The following is a 3,227-nucleotide window of genomic DNA, read 5'->3' as shown; positions in this document are numbered from 1 at the left end:
AAAAAAAAAAAAAAAACCATATATATATATATATACACCAACAGGACCATCCAGGTGACATGGTGGTTAAGGAGCTGGTTTCCACATAGATTTCAGCTTCGTGTCTCGGACCTAGTGGCTTGAAAAGCACATGGGAAGCCAGCAGATAGTTAAATGGTTCCGTCACTGGACTCCCACAGGGTCGACTGCAGTTTGAGTCCTGGATCCAAGTTTTAAGTGGCTTAAAACTCATGATGGGCACATGTGTGTGCATGCCCAAAATCCCAGGAGGAGAATGGAGAACGGATTGTGGCATGGTCATTCCCCTGAGGGATGATTTCTTGTTCTCCATCTGTCTGGCCGGTGAGCACACTCGCCATATAGCAAATCTCTCTCTTAAAAAAATAATAAATAAAAAGAAAGAAAAGCACATGGGGCGTGCATATGTGCATGCCTAAAATCCGAAGACGAGAGTAGAGAAGAAGGGATTGCGGTATGGTCACTCCTCCTAGGAGGCGATGTCTCAATTTCCCCCCTCCTCTCTTTCTGTCTCTCTCTTGCAAGTGCACGTGCCCTATAGCAAATTAAAACAAGAAGAAAACCCTGGCTTCTGGCTTCTCTTGAAAAGTCAGCAGAATGCCGGCAGCACTGGGGCCTCCTTCCGCCATGGCAGTGGTTGGTTGGAGCCAAGAAGCTGCAGCTCTGACTGAGTGTGCACGCTCTGGTCCAACACAGGCCCCACCACTCCCTAATGTCTTGCACCCATGTCTTGCACCTGGTCTTTCCCCTCATGTGCACTCCCTGAAGTCCACTGCCACATTTGGGATGGACCCCAGGAGCCTGTCCAGCATCCCCTCAGCTGATTGGAAGAGCCCTGCTGCCACCTGGTGGCCACCGTTCGCATGTTCCATCAACACGATGCCGGATAGGACCCAGGACCATTCGTCCAGATGGTCTGTCTCATTTAACCATTTTACCAACCATGAGAACAGAAGTACCCATTGCACAGATGAGAACAGGTGAGTTCAGAAAGTACCAACACGAGAACAGATGACCAAGGTTAAAGACAGATTGTTCAGGATTCCAGCGCCCACAACGTTACCAAGAGTGGATTCAGCTCTTTCCTTCCTCCAGTCCAGAATATTTTAGGCTCTGCCCTGCGTCGACAGGCCCTAAAAGGACTCTTCCCTGTAGGAAGTGAAGTCCTGGTAGAGGCACCTGGGATTCCCTTAAGGTGGGTCGGAACCCTGCAGTGAGTACTCTTCGGGCCAAGTGTGGAGGACAGGGCCAGCCGGGGGCCCGTCAAACTTCTTCACAGAGACCACGACAGGTGCCTGTTACTTGCCTGTGGTTAAGTAGGCTGTGGACCCAGGTTTCCTTTTCTTTTTGAAATGTGTCCCCTTTGTCCACGATAAAGTGCATGCCTGCACACAGGAGACAGATGTACCCCAGCAGGGCGTGTCACGCCACAATTCCCCCTCCTCCTGGTCTCCATCCCATCGGGCTCCTGGGCACGTGTGGCAAACCCTAGCAGCCATGTGGATCTGGCCTCCTGACTTAGCTGCTGCACTATGGGGTTGGCCCTCTTTTCTTTTTTTTAAGGTTTATTTCTTCCATGAGAGGAACAAAGCCAGACAGGCAGACAGACAAGAGACAGAACTCCCTAAAGGTTCTCAATGCCACAATCCACCCAGCCTCAGTCCGCCTGGGATCGCGGGCATGCCTGGTGTATTCTGAGCGGTCTCTAGGTGCACATCCAGAACCTTCCCAGGTGGGGGATCCTCCCGGAGCATGGCATCTTACCATTGTGCTCCTGTTTAGTCTCCAGGACTCAAGCTTTCTAGGATCAACTGCTGGGTATTTTTCCTGCCATGGCACTGAGTTTTCTAGGGCCAACTGCTGGGTATTTTTCCTGCCATGGCACTGCCTCCCTAGGCCTCTATGCTTCTTTTGCCTTCCCTGGTTCTAGTTATCCCACAAGGTCTAGAAGCTGCCTTACCTCTTCTAGGAAGCCTTCCCTGACCACCTCTGCCCTCCCAAATCTCCCCTTTGTCTGAGCACCTGTAAACCGGCCCGTGGGACCCCTCGGGGGCTGAGAGCATCCTTCCTGTAGTGCCAGCTAACCGCTTGACGCCTGTTCATCTGTGCCTCCATCCAGCCAGGAGACTCCCTGAAGACAGACTTTTGTTCTCATCCTCTTTGGGATGCTCATCTAAGCAGTGTAAGGGACACCTGTTACTTCAGGGACATGGTACAGGCAGAGGTGAATCAGTGTCTCAGCCTCATGGGTCACAGTCCCCTATGGGCACCTCAGGCACAAAGCCAGAGCCTGGTGAACCTCCTAGAATACAACCAAGCACATCGCTCTGCTTCCAACCCTCAGTGGCTCCCCACTGCCTTCAAAATAAAACTCGAGGCTCCTTGCCATGCTAACCCGACTTAGCTGTGACTGCACATGCCCTCCCACCCCTGCCCAGCACCGTGTTCAGCGCTGCAGCATTTCAGTTCCCTGATGTTGCTGTGCTCCCTCCCACCTCTGGGCCTTAGTATGAGCCCTTACTGCCACCTCCACCCAACTGCCTCCCAATGGGCTCGGATAACACATCTTCCAGGAAGCCTTCCTTGGCACGACTCAGTCAGAGGCCGGCTGGCCTGGGCCCCGGGGCACCTGTTTCTGTCCTGCACTAACACGCAGACTGTGTGTAACTGACCAGTGACGTGCCTGGCTCCTTACCACTCTTGGGCTCTGGGAGCAGAGGGCCCCGTCTCCTGACCTCCTGCTGTAACCCCAGCGGCTACATTCCATTCTTGGAGGACTAAACGGTGTGCAGTGGATGCTCGTGAACTGGGTACATGAAGAAAGTGCCACTTCTGCATGTGGCCAGGTGTCCGGTGAACAAATGGCTCCCAGGGACATCTGACTAGTCAACAGTTAAGGGCACACACGTTCCAGAGACGGCTATCTTTGAAGTCCTTTATTTCCAGCAGTTCACGGGAGTTACTCACCGAGCCAGCACTTGCTGCATTAACCAAGAATCGATTCAGCTTTCCTTTAATAACGTAATCTTGTCTTTCTGTCCAAAACTGAGTTGGAGCCCAAGGGTTTGAAAGATCCCACTCCATCACTGGGAGCAAGAGGTACCCTTGTGAATCCGTCTTCAACTCCCGGAAGTCTTGTTCCATTTATATGCAAGTATCTTAGCAAGTTCACAGTGAGGGCCCAGCGGTGAAATAAGACACAGTGCGAC

This window comes from Tupaia chinensis, unplaced genomic scaffold (assembly GCF_000334495.1).
Source record: "Tupaia chinensis unplaced genomic scaffold, TupChi_1.0 Scaffold000303_1, whole genome shotgun sequence".
In the NCBI taxonomy this organism is placed as follows: Eukaryota; Metazoa; Chordata; class Mammalia; order Scandentia; family Tupaiidae; genus Tupaia; species Tupaia belangeri.
Note: the sequence above shows the minus strand (reverse complement) of the source record.